Source organism: Salvelinus alpinus, chromosome 30 (assembly GCF_045679555.1).
Source record: "Salvelinus alpinus chromosome 30, SLU_Salpinus.1, whole genome shotgun sequence".
NCBI lineage: Eukaryota > Metazoa > Chordata > Actinopteri > Salmoniformes > Salmonidae > Salvelinus > Salvelinus alpinus.
This window is the reverse complement of record NC_092115.1, coordinates 46,963,713-46,976,702: the sequence shown is the minus strand read 5'-3', so window position 1 is coordinate 46,976,702 and position 12,990 is coordinate 46,963,713. Positions and strand designations below refer to the sequence as shown.

Here is a 12,990-nt window from a genome sequence, read left to right as displayed (position 1 = left end):
AACATAACTGAAAATAATTTACAAACCGCAAATTGACCGCAGCAAGAAGCCCAAAAATATATAATAGTTGACTAAAATATAATCATTTCAAATTATGCTTACATTTGTATGGGAATACTTGGGAACAGATTTCCTAAATTAAAATCACTTGAAGCTGATTTCCTAGTGTTTTTACAGTCTATTATGTCCAAAAGATAAAAAAAATCAATTTTTGGTGAATAAAAAAATCGAATTACAAAGTTCAGAAAACTTGGGTGGACAGATAAAAACCACCTCAGGGCCAAATTCGACCCGTGTGCCACCAGTTGGGGAACCCTGGCCTATAGCCTACTCTACTCTATACATCAGGGGTCGTCAACTGGCAGCCGTATGATAAATTTGGCCCGTGGGTGGTTTTATTTGACCCCAAGTTTTCTGAGCAAAAAAAAACAACAAACACTTATTTTGGTGGGGGGGATTTTCATTGTTGGACATAAAAGATTGTAAAAACACCAGGAAATCAGCTCCAAGTTATTTTAATTTAAGAAATCTCTTCCCGACTATTCTCACGCATAATAGAGAGACAAGTGATAATATACAACTCGTCTCCTTCCTGAGCGCTATGACGGCTGCATGGTCCCATGGTGTTTACACTTGCATACTATTGTTTGTACAGATGAACGTGGTACGTTCAGGCGTTTGGAAATTGCTCCCAAGGATGAACCAGAATTGTGGAGGTCTACAAATTTTTTTCTGAGGTCTTGGCTGATTTATTTTGATTTTCCCATGATGTCAAGCAAAGAGGGACTGAGTTTGAAGGTAGGCCTTGAAATACATCCACAGGTACACCTCCAATTGACTCAAATTATGTCAATTAGCCTATCAGAAGGTTCTAAAGCCATGCCATCATTATCTGGAATTTTCCTAACTGTTTGAAGGCACAGTCAATTTAGTGTATGTAAACTTCTGACCCACTGGAATTGTGATACAGGGAATTATAAGTGAAATAATCTGTCTGTAAACAATTGTTGGAAAAATTATTTGTGTCATGCACAAAGTAGATGTCCTAACCGACTTGCCAGAATTATAGTTTTTAACTAGACATTTCTGGAGTAGTTGAAAAATGAGTTTTTATTACTCAAACCTAAGTGTATGTAAACTTCCGACTTCAACTGTATATACAAAGAAATGTCAATTGAAAAAAGGCACAACGAAACAAAGTGCAGCTAGTTTGCAGTCTTTCCAGCTTCAGCATGAAGTGATTGTGTTACCTGTGTTGTTGGCTTGCACCTCTGAACAACAGTGTCCTGACGAGTGAGCACATTTTCAATGCCAGGCGAAATCGCACCTCATTAGCTCATTTATCCAAATAAATGTCACTAGAAAACAGCTTAAACAAATGCAAAAGTGAGTACTTCGCTGTTATTCTGGCTGCATGATAAGAACATTACCAACCAGTATGGGAATGGAACATTTAGAACGAACGGGTTGCATCCAGACACAGAACAAAAATACTGAAGGACTGAGTCGCATCTCTAGCAACCGAACCGATAGAACGAACGACCAGTCGGCTTGGGTAGCAACCCAAGATTTGTGTCGGGACTATATCTTATGGAATGATGAAAGACAATGAATAAATTCATCAAAATAAAGTTTATGAAAATATGTTAATCATTATTTGAATATGTTGGTAACCCGTTCTACATAAGTGACAATGCCCTCAAAGACGGTGTTTGTGTAACGGATGTGAAATGGCTAGCTAGTTAGCGGGTACGCGCTACTAGCATTTCAATCAGTTACGTCACTTGCTCTGAGACTTAAGTAGGGTTTCCCCTTGCTCTGCAAGAGCCGCGGCTTTTGTGGAGCGATGGGTAACGACGCTTCGAGGGTGACTGTTGTTGATGTGTGCAGAAGGTCCCTGGTTCGCGCCCGTGTCGGGGCAAGGTGACGGTTTAAAGTTATACTGTTACGTTGATGCTGTTGACACGGATCACTGGTTGCTGCGGAAAAGGAGGAGGTTGAAAGGGGGGTGAGTGTAACGGATGTGAAATGGCTAGCTAGTTAGCGGCGTGGCCTTTGTGGAGCGATGGGTAGCGATGCTTCGTGGGCGACCGTTGTTGATGTGTGCAGAGGGTCCCTGGTTCGCGCCCGTGTCGGGGCGAGGGGACGGTTTAAAGTTATACTGTTACATTTGGAGGACACAGTGTACAGTATTGGCGCCATTCACCATTTGCCGGCCCTTGACTTCGTCTGGGGCCTAACAACATCTGTGCCAATATATCCTCCATATGCTCCTTGGCGTCTCAGGGATTATCACTTCATTATACAATGGGTGGGTCTAATCCTGAATGCTGATTGGTTAAAACCGCATTCCAGCCAGCTAGCAAGCAAGGGATAAGAACTTTGCCAGCCAGTATGGCAATGGAACATTTAGAACGAACGACTGTGTCGCATCCATAGATACAGAACAAAAAGACTGAACGACTGGGTCAGTCTCTAGCAACTGAACCAATGAAACAAACGACCAGGAGGCTTGGGTAACAACCTTAGATTTGTGTCGGGACTATATCTTATGATGAAATAAACTCAGCTAAAAAAGAAACGTCCCTTTTTCAGGACCCTGTCTTTCAAAGATAATTCATAAAAACTTCACAGATCTTCATTGTAAAGGGTTTAAACACTGTTTCCCATGCTTGTTCAATGAACCATAAACAATTAATGAACATGCACCTGTGGAACAGTTGTTAAGACACTAACAGCTTAGAGACGGTAGGCAATTAAGGTCACAGTTATGAAAACGTAGGACACTAAAGATGCCTTTCTACTGACTCTGAAAAACACCAAAACAAAAGATGCCCATGGTCCCTGCTCATCTGCGTGAACGTGCCTTAGGCATGCTGCAATGAGGCATGAGGACTGCAGATGTGGCCAGGGCAATAAATTGCAATGTCCGTACTGTGAGGCGCCTAAGACAGCGCTACAGGGAGACAGGACGGACAGCTGATCGTGTGCAGGTGTAACAACACCTGCACAAGATCGGTACATCCAAACATCACACCTGCGGGACAGGTACAGGATGGCAACAACTGCCCGAGTTACACCAGGAACGCACAATCCCTCCATCAGTGCCCCCCCAGAAATGTCTAGGAACTTGCAGGTGCCTTGGTGGAAGAGTGGGGTAACATCTCACAGCAAGAACTGGCAAATCTGGTGCAATCCATGAGGAGGAGATGCACTGCAGTACTTAATGCAGCTGGTGGCCACACCAGATACTGAATGTTACTTTGATTTTGACCCCCCCTTTGTTCAGGGAACACATTATTCCATTTCTAGTTGTTGAATCTTGTGTAAATATTTGTATGAACATAACATTTACACATGTTAGGTTTAGTATAAATAAATTAATCAAAATCATGTTGTTTTCAATGAAAATATGTAAATCATTATATGAATATGTTGGTAACCCACTGTATAAAAGTGATAATGACAGAGAAGCCGGTGTTTGAAGGACTTCGTCTCGGGCCTAACACACGTGCCAATATATCCTCCAAACACCAACTTATCTAGCATTATCACTTAAATAGCATATTGGGCCTATATTAATTCTAGCTACTTTTGAAGCACATGTTGTGCTCTAGAAACTAATATTAAACTCCAATAAAGAAATGTGTTTAATATAAAAAGCTACATTGTGTAAAAGGACTACCTATTGAGATGCATTACATAGAAAATGCAACTCTGTCACCTTAACTTCTTGGGGATCAAATCCCGTTAACAGGATCGATTTGACAACATCCGGTGAAATGGCAGAGCGCCAAATTCAAATTAAATTACTATAAATATTAAACTTTCATGAAATCACACATGCAATACACCAAATTAAAGCTACACTTGTTGTTAAATCCAGCCAACGTGTCAGATTTCAAAAAGGCTTTACGGTGAAAGCAAACCATGCTATTATCTGAGGACAGCACCCCATCAAACAAACACAATCATAATTCAACCCGCCAGGCGCGACACGAAACTCAGAAATAACGATATAATTCATGCCTTACCTTTGAAGAGCTTCTTCTGTTGGCACTCCAATATGTCCCATAAACATTACAAATGGTCCTTTTGTTCAATTAATTCCGTCGTTATATGTCCAAAATGTCAATTTATTTGTCGCGTTTGATCCAGAAAAACACCGGTTCCAACTCGCGCAACAAGACTACAAAATATCTAATAAGGTACCTGTAATCTTTGTCCAAACATTTCAAACAACTTTCCTAATACAACTTTAGGTATTTTTTAACGTAAATAGTAGATCAAATTTAAGACGGGATAAACTGCGTTCAATAGCAGATAAAAACAAAGTGGAGCGAGCTTTCAGGTCACACGCCTCTAACAAACAGTACACTTCACTCGACCCTCGTTCTGAACTGCCCTACTTCTTCATTACACAAAGGAAAAACATCAACCAATTTCTAAAGACTGTTGACATCTAGTGGAAGCAATAGGAACTAGATCCCCATAGAAATCCCATTAAAAAGAGTGACCTCAACAACAACAAAAATCCTGGATGGTTTGTCCTCCGGGTTTCGCCTGCCAAATAAGTTCTGTTATACTCAGACATCATTCAAACAGTTTTAGAAACTTCAGAGTGTTTTCTATCCAAATCTACTAATAATATGCATATCCTAGCTTCTGGGCCTGAGTAGCAGGCAGTTTACTTTGGGCACACTTTTCATCCGGACGTGAAAATACCACCCCCTAGCCTAGAGAGGTTTTAACTTCTCTAGGATAGGGGGCAGCATTCGGGATTTTGGATGAAATGCATGCCCAAATTAAACGTCCTGCTTCTCGGGCCCAGAAGATATGATATGCATATAACTGGTAGATTTGGATAGAAAACACTCTAAAGTTTCCAAAACTGTTAAAATAGTGTCTGTGAGTATAACAGAACTGATTTGGCAGGCGGAAACCTGAGAAAAATCCATTCAGGAAGTAGTTTTTTGTTGTTGTTGTAGTTTTCTATTCAATGCCATTACAGTATCCATTGACTTAGGACTCAAATTGCAGTTTCTATGCCTTCCACTAGATGTCAACAGTCTTCAGAAATTGTTTCAGGCTTGTATTCTGAAAAATGAAGAAGTAAGAGCAGTCTGAATGAGTGGACCCTGCCGTGTCACAGAGCTTTATCTTGTGCTCGACCGAGAGAGTGCGTTTCTTGTTTACCTTTTAAATTGACGACGTTATTGTCCGGTTGAAATATTATCGATTATTTAGGCTAAAAACAACCTGAGGTTGAATATAAACATTGTTTGTCATGTTTCTATGAACTTTACGGATACAATTTTGATTTTTTTGTCTTGCTGTTTTGACTGCGTTTGAGCCTGTGGATTACTGAAGAAAACACGCGAACAAAACTGAGGTTTTTGGGTATAAAGAGACATTATTGAACAAAAGGAACATTTATTGAGTAAATTAATGTCTGCTGAGTGCAACAATATGAAGATCAAAGGGATTCATTTTATCTCTATTTCTAAATTGTGTAACTGTTCTACCTGGCTGGCTACTGTTTGTAATGATTTGTCTAGTGGGCTATGTTCTCAAATAATGTAAGGTATGCTTTCGCCGTAAAGCATTTTTTTAAATCTGACACCGTGGTTGGATTCACAAGAAGTTAATCTTTAAACCTATGTAAAATATGTTTTGTTTTCTGAATTTTTATAATGAGTATTTCTGTATTTGAATTTGGCGCCCAGCAGTTTCACTGGCCGTTGAAGAGGTGGGACGCTACCGTCTCACGTGCCCAAGAGAGGTTAAGAGCCTCAAGAGTGACGACACGCAAGAGATCATTCAACGCAATGATCATTGACCTTCTAAAGAAGCTGTCCCCGTTTCCCTTCTTTCTGTGCCCCCAAATGTATAGATATGCTGGTAGCTAATGAGCTAACAGGACTGAACAAGGTGCAAACACATGCCCATGGTGGTTTCGGAACGACCCAAGAAATGGTTTAACAGGGCCTAAAAACTAAACAAAAAACTTTCTGGTTCTACCAGCCACTCAGAATTCTTATCAGCCGATACATACATTCGCCAAAAAAACACCAAAAACTGAGAGAAAACATAGTTTACACATAGTTTACTTTCTTCAGGTTTTCGGAATTTCCCTCTCAAAATGACACTTTTATTTTTATAGAAAACCAACTAAATTGGATGTTCCAAGTCCACAACGATTCTTGAACCACATAACAGAGTTCAGTGTGTCAAATCGGAGAGCCTGTTGTCCCAGACCTCTGGCAGTATCTATGGGTTCAATTCTCGTGGGCCGACACTTTTCTCTGTATATGTCAATGATGTCGCTCTTGCTGCTGGTGATTCTCTGATCCACCTCTACGCAGACGACACCATTCTGTATACATCTGGCCCTTCTTTGGACATTGTGCTAACAAACGAGCTTCAACGCCATACAACACACCTTCCGTGGCCTCCAACTGCTTTTAAATGCTAGTAAAACTAAGTGCATGCTCTTCAACCGATCGCTGCCCGCACCCGCCCGCCCGACTAGCATCACTACTCTGGATGGTTCTGACTTAGAATATGTGGACAACTACAAATACCTAGGTGTCTGGTTAGACTGTAAACTCTCCTTCCAGACTCATATTAAGCATCTCCAATCCAAAATTAAATCTAGAATCGGCTTCCTATTTCGCAACAAAGCCTCCTTCACTCATGCCGCCAAACTTACCCTCGTAAAACTGACTATCCTACCAATCCTTGATTTCGGCGATGTCATTTACAAAATAGCCCCCAACACTTTACTCAGCAAATTGGATGTAGTCTATCACAGTGCCATCTGTTTTATCACCAAAGCCCCATATACTGTCCCTCACTACATATCTGTCGCCAAACCCACTGGCTCCAGGTCATCTATAAGTCTTTGCTAGGTAAAGCGCCGCCTTATCTCAGCTCACTGGTCACCATAGCAACACCCACCTGTAGCACGCGCTCCAGCAGGTATATTGCACTGGTCATCCCCAAAGCTAACACTTACTTTGGCCGCCTTTCATTCCAGTTCTCTGCTGCCAATGACTGGGACGAATTGCAAAAATCTCTGAAGTTGGAGTCTTATATCTCCCTCTCTAACTTTAAGCATCAACTGGCCTACCTGGTTAAATAAAGGTTACTTTTTTTTATAACGAGTCTACTGTAGAGGTCTGGGTAAGAAAATATCAAAAAATATTTTAGTGTATTGTTGCACATTCATGGGCTCCCGAGTGGGGCAGCACTCTAAGTGCATCTCAGTGCTAGAGGCGTCACTACAGACCCTGGTTCGATTACAGGCCGTATCACAACCGGCCGTGATTGGGAGTCCCATAGGGCAGCGCACAATTGGCCCAGCGTCGTCCTAGTTAGGGTTTGGCCGTCATTGTAAATAAGAATTTGTTTTTAACTGACTTGACTAGTTAAATAAATACAAAATTAAAAATGAATTTCAATTGTGCACCTCAAGAGGCTGGTGTTTGGCTAGCGGTGTTTCTGTACTGAATGAGCAATGGCAGAGTTTGCAAAAAAAAAGACCACCCGATTGATACAAATCGTCAAGATATCATATTCTGCCAGCTAAGATTACTTTGCAGTTATTATTTAATTTTGAATGGGAAAGCCTTTAGAAATGACTGTTTCGGTGTCGCCAACTAGCTACACAAAGTGGTTGACACAGGCCTTCCCATGCCATTACATCTTCAGAAAGTTGCAATAAATTCAAAATCACTAATATTCTTTACATGTAGGCTTTGGATTGAACAAATCTGCGCAAAATGTTGGCTCTAGGGCACAACTGCACAGTGAAGCCTATCATTATAACAATTATTAGCTGGGTGATTTTTTCCTCGTCGCACTGGTGCTGCCAAATAAATTTAAATGTCAGGTTGCACAGAAAGATATCTAAGAGCATATGTAGAGCCCAATAAAATAAGTTTGATTTTTTTGCCTACTTCCGTTTAGTTTTTCCCCAAATTCAGTTTACTCCGTTTTATTTTTCCAGATATCACCCTTTTTTACGTTTTCGCTCTCAAAAAAATCACACTTACTCAGTAGAAAAACAACAATGCTTCAATCACATCAGGAGAGGTCTGGGAAAAAATCTAATAATTTTCATTTTTGGGTGTAGCAAAAGACTTTGGTAAGCGGCGTTTCTGTAGAACACGTGATTGCAGAGTTTTCTAAACAAATCGCCACTGGATTGATGCAAATTATCATGATACCAGGCATGCACTAGCTACTTTGTAGTTAATATAGAAGGTTTTAGGGAAAGCCTTTCCATCTTCCAGAAGACGGCTATCATTATTAGCATCATCACACACAGGGGTATTCCTGCTTTAACTCTTCAGAAAGTTGAAGGAAAATACAAATCCCTGATCCATTTTGTTAATGTATTATGATAATCGTGGGTATATTAATACATTACCTCTCCATCTCCCAATCTCAGTTTATCTCAGCAGTTTACCTGCTGTCTCGACCTCTGAATTCTCAGCTATGAAAAGCCAACTGACATTTACTCCTGAGTTGCTGACCTGCTGTACCCTCTATAAAACACAATGATTATTATTTGACCCTGCTAATCATCTATGAACATCTTGAAGAACGATCTGGCCTTATTGGCCATATACTCTTATAATCTCCACCGGGCACAGCCAGAAGAGGACTGGCCACCCCTCAGAGCCTGGTTCCTTTTCAATACCAGAACATGAAAAACGGTTCAGCACTAGAATATATATGTTACTTTCGGTACTTCAGTCAAATGTTTCTCACGTCATATACAGATTGAGAGGATCAAATCGGTCTAGTAATTTGTCGGAATCTTCTCAAGGGGTAAGTAGTAAACTAGCCAGGCAACTTTCGCTTGAAGCTGACAGTGCGATCCACTTTTGAGAAGCACACAAAAGGGAGAATTTTTTTTTCTTCTTCTAACGAAAACATACCTCCATGTGTAACAGTATAACTTTCGTCCGTCCCCTCGCCCCTACCTGGGCTCGAACCAGGGACACTCTGCACACAGACAACAGTCACCCACGAAGCATCGTTGCCCATTGCACCGATTGAAACGCTGTTAGCGCGCACCACCGCTAACTAGCTAGCCATTTCACATCGGTTACACATGCCCGCTGCTTGTTGACAAAGCTGACTCCAGAAACGAACTATGGGAATACTTTGCTTACAGAGCAGATGATGAAGGGCAGCCCACCAAAACAACTACGCAAAAGTTTTACAATGCAGTGCAAGGGAGGTTAAGTTGCAAAACAACATAAAAAAAACGTTTACACATGACTTTCGCATTGTAACATTCTACTAGCAACTACATTTGCATTATTTTTGAGTAAAAATGACATGAACATATATTCAGCACGTCATTCATGTAAGCATTATAATATGACAACACAAAAGTAATGTGAAATGCACTCGTAAATTAAGACATCAATATATTTATACTACTTCGCGTTTGAGTGGCAGTTGAAATGCACTCTGGGAATCGTAGTATGCTGGTAAAAGCCATTGTATTTCTATGGTGTGTAGACTCTTGCAATAGGCCTATAGAAGCTTCAGAAATGAGCTTCAAAGTGTTTATGTAATTTTGGAACTTACCAAAAAGTATTCAGACCCCTTGACTTGACAACTTCCACATTTTGTTATGTTACAGCCTTATTCTAAAATGGATCAATCTACATACAATACCCCAAACCGACAAAGCAAAAACAGGTTTAGACATTTTCGCAAATTTATAAAATCTAAACTGAAATATCATATTTCCATAAGTATTCAGACCCTTTACTCAGTACTTTGTAGAAGCACCTTTGGCAGCGATTACAGCCTCGAGTCTTCTTGGGTATGACGATACAAGCTTGGCACAGCTGTATTTTGGGAGTTTCTCCCATTCTTCTCTGCAGATCCTCTCAAGCTCTGTCAAGATGGATGGGGAGCATCGCTGCACAGCTATTTTCAGGTCTCTCCAGAGATGTTCCATTGGGTTCAAGTCCGGGCCACTCAAGGACATTCAGAGACTTGTCCTGAAGCCACTCCTGCGCTGTCTTGGCTGTGTGCAGAGGGTCGTTGTCCTGTTGGAAGGTGAACCTTCGCCCCAGTCAGAGGTCCTGAGTGCTTTGGAGCAGATTTTCATCAAGGATCTCTCTGTACTATGCTCCGTTCATGTTTCCCTCGATCCTGAGTAGTCTCCCAGTCCCTGCTGCTGAAAAACATCCCCACAGCATGATGCTGCCACAACCATGCTTCACCGTAGGGATGGTTCCAGGTTTCCTCCGGATGTGACACTTGCCATTCAGGCCAAAAAGTTCAATCTTTGTTTCATCAGACAAGAAAATCTTGTTTCTTATGGTCAGAGTCCTTTAGGTGCCTTTTGGCAAACTCCAAGCAGGCTGTCCTGTGCCTTTACTGAGGAGTGGCTTCCGTCTGGCCACTCTACAAGACTCAAGAAGACTCAAGGCTGCAATTGCTACAAAATGTGCTTCAACAAAGTACTGAGTAAAGGGTCTGAATACTTTAATGTGATATTAGACTTTATTTGAATACATTTGCTAACATTTCTAAAAACCAGTTTTTGTTTGTCATTATGGGGTATTGTGTGTAGATTGAGGGAAAAAAATGATTTAATCCATTCTAGAATAAGGCTGTAAAGTAACAAAGAGTCTCAGATATTGTTTTGCATAAAGACATTTCTGATATTCTTCTGTTATTTAATATGGTGTTTAATTTTTGAAAGAAATTGAATATAATGGCATCGTTTCGGTACCGAGTATCGTGATACTAAACCTGGTATCGAAGTCATAATTCTGGTATCGTGACAACACAACGTGTGTGCGTTGGTCCCTGCTACTCACCTTTCCCAAGGTACTGTCTGAGAGGCCTGATTTCTTTAGGAATTGAGCAGCATCTGCAGCTCCTACTTTCCCAGATCTACCTGCAATGGAGAATTGATATGGAGGTCATGTAATGAATTGGGTTTTCTCCTCTATATAGCCACTATGCTCATTCGTTCTGCATTTCACTACATCGGAACTGTAATATAATGCAATGCAGAATGAACAAGAAGAGTGGCTAGCCTCTGTAGAGACATACCAAGTAAATGGACTAAACCTTAGCCTTAAACAAACAAAACATGAATGGCACAAATGATCACACTCAGCAGTGGATATTTACCTGTCTGTAGTAGACCTCGTAAGCTGGGTTTCCACTCGATAACTACAAGGAAATCAAGAAACATCAGGGGAGAGTAGTGAAGAAATGGAACCTTTACTTACACATTAAGGCCTACTTACAGTGCCTTAAGAAAGTATTCATACCCCTTGACTTATTCCACATTTTGTTGTGTTATAGCCTGAATTCAAAATGGATTAAATATAATTTCTCACCCATCTACACACAATACCCCATAATGACAAAGAAAAAAAACATGTTTTTAGACATTTTTGCAAATTTATTGAGAATGAAATACAGAAATATCTAGTTTACATAAGTACTTTGTAGAAGCACCTTCGGCAGTGATTACAGCTGTGAGTGTTTCTAGGGAAGACTCAAGAGCTTTGCACACTTGGATTCTGCAACATTTGCCCATTATTCCATTCAGAAGTCTTCAAGCTCTGTCAAATGGGTTGCTGATCATTGCTAGACAACCATCTTCATGTCTTTCCATAGATTTGCAAGTAGACTTAAGTAAAATCTTTAACTCGGCCACTCAGGAAAATTCACTGTCTTCTTGGTAACTAACTCCAGTGTAGATTTGGCATTGAGTTTTAGGTTATTTTCCGGCTGAAAAGTTATATCTCCCAACGTCTAATGGAAAGCAGACTGAACCAGGTTTTCCTCTAAGATTTTGCCGGTGCTTAGCTCCATTCTGTTTATTTTTTATCCTGAAAAACTCCCTAGTCCTTAATGATTACATTGTTACTCTAACTTCCGTGACGCATACAAAGCCCTCCCTCGCCCTCCTTTCGGAAAGTCTGACCACGACTCCATTTTGTTGCTCCCAGCCTATAGACAGAAACTAAAACAGGAAACGCCCGTGCTCAGGTCTTTTCAACGGTGGTCGGACCAATCTGATTACACACTTGTGTGTAAAAGGTAGTTGTTGTGAAATTGTTAGATTACTTGTTAGATATTACTGCATGGTCGGAACTAGAAGCACAAGCATTTCGCTACACTCGCATTAACATCTGCTAACCATGTGTATGTGACCAATAAAATTTGATTTGACAAGTATACCCATAACATGATGCAGTCACCACAATGTTTTAAAATATGGAGAGTGGAACTCAGTAATGTGTTGTATTGGATTTGCCCCAAACATAACACTTTGTATTCAGGACAAAAAGTTAATTGCTTTGCCACATTTCTTGCCTTGTTGCAAACTGTATGCATGTTTTGGAATATGTTTATTCTATTCCTTCTGTTCACTGTCAATTAGGTTAGTATTGTGGAGTAACTACAATGTTGTTGATCCATCCTCAGTTCTCTCTTATCACAGCCATTGAACTCTGTAACTGAAATCCCTGAGCGGTTTCCTTCCTCGCCGGCAATGGGGTTAGGAAGGACGCCTGTTTCTTTGTAGTTACTGGGTGTATTGATACACCATCAAAAGTGTAATTAACTTCACCATGCCCAAAGAGTTATTCAATGTAAGTTTTTCTTACACATCTACCAATAGGTACCCTTCTTTGCAAAGCATTGGAAAACCTCTCTGGTCTTTGTGGTTGAAGCTGTGTTTGAAATTCACTACTCGACTGAGGGACCGTACAGATAATTGTATGTGTGGATGAGGTACTCATTCAAAATTAATGTTAAACACTATAAATGCAAACAGAGTGAGTCCATGCAACGTATTATGTGACTTGTTAAGACATTTTTTAATCCTGAACCTATTTAGGCTTGACATAACAAAGGAGTTGAATACTTAATTTGTATTAAAAAAAATATGAAAAAATGAACAACTTAATTCCACTTTCATATTATGGG

At 40.4% G+C, this 12,990-nt stretch overlaps 1 long non-coding RNA gene across 10 annotated transcripts in view; it reads right to left on the bottom strand.

Annotated features, from left to right (window-relative positions):
• Nucleotides 1-12,990, bottom strand: part of LOC139560533 (uncharacterized) — a 67,827-nt gene that overhangs the window by 52,429 nt on the left and 2,408 nt on the right. For all 10 annotated transcript variants that reach the window (XR_011671973.1, XR_011671978.1, XR_011671976.1 and 7 more), the window contains exons 2-3: nucleotides 11,179-11,220; nucleotides 10,860-10,939 (exon numbers count right to left, since the gene is read on the bottom strand). This is a non-coding gene — a long non-coding RNA (uncharacterized lncRNA). The remainder of the gene's footprint in view (nucleotides 1-10,859; nucleotides 10,940-11,178; nucleotides 11,221-12,990) is intronic.